This window comes from Penaeus monodon, chromosome 4 (assembly GCF_015228065.2).
Source record: "Penaeus monodon isolate SGIC_2016 chromosome 4, NSTDA_Pmon_1, whole genome shotgun sequence".
NCBI lineage: Eukaryota > Metazoa > Arthropoda > Malacostraca > Decapoda > Penaeidae > Penaeus > Penaeus monodon.
In genome coordinates, this window is record NC_051389.1 from 14,350,174 (window position 1) to 14,350,937 (window position 764).

Sequence of the window (764 nt, forward strand, 5' to 3'; positions counted from 1 at the left end):
AAGAATGTGTTAATTATAGCCATAGACAGGAGTTAAGAATAAAAATTTGAGCAGTCACAAATAACACGCGGAATGAAGAGCACATAGCAATTAATGATCGAGAGGCTGATAGCATCTGTTACCAGGAGATAGATAACCATGTAGTAAGTCTTGAAGCAGACCGTTTGTGGCGACAAAAAGTTAAGGGAAAGAAGGGGGCGCCAAATCGTTGAAAGAAAGGGAAAATCAGAACAGCAATTGAGGGTGGACTCAAATATCTAAAGGAAAAGAAAAGGTCAAATAAGAGAATGATAATGATATCGTCGTGACATGGTTTTTGAAGAAAATACGTGAATATAATTTGAATTTACTGCCATACTTCTCATGATTGTTTGAGTTAAAAAAAAAACAAAGAAACACGATAAGAGTAATGGAAACGACAGCTAAACCAAAGAAACCCACAGAAAGTGCTTGCAAAGGATAATAAACAGAGAACTATAAAACAAAACTATGACGGCAAAATCATAACAATGTGTGTGTGTTATATCTATATATACATATAATTTTATATATAACTATATTAATATATATATATATATATATATATATATATATATATATATATATATATATATATATATATATATATATATATATATATACACACCGAAACTTACGTGGCCTAAACCGAGCTCGCTTCCGCACCTGACGCCGTGTCCCTCCGACCGACTCCGCGCCCAACAGGTCAGTGGCAGAGATCTTACGCCAAGTGGGTCCTCTCTCTG

At 34.6% G+C, this 764-nt stretch overlaps 1 protein-coding gene across 1 annotated transcript in view; it reads right to left on the reverse strand.

Annotated features, from left to right (window-relative positions):
* Positions 1-764, reverse strand: part of LOC119570346 (esterase FE4-like) — an 11,485-nt gene extending 10,721 nt beyond the window's left edge. The window contains exon 1 of the mRNA XM_037918125.1: positions 657-764. The gene's annotated coding sequence lies outside the window, so the exon portion shown is untranslated. The remainder of the gene's footprint in view (positions 1-656) is intronic.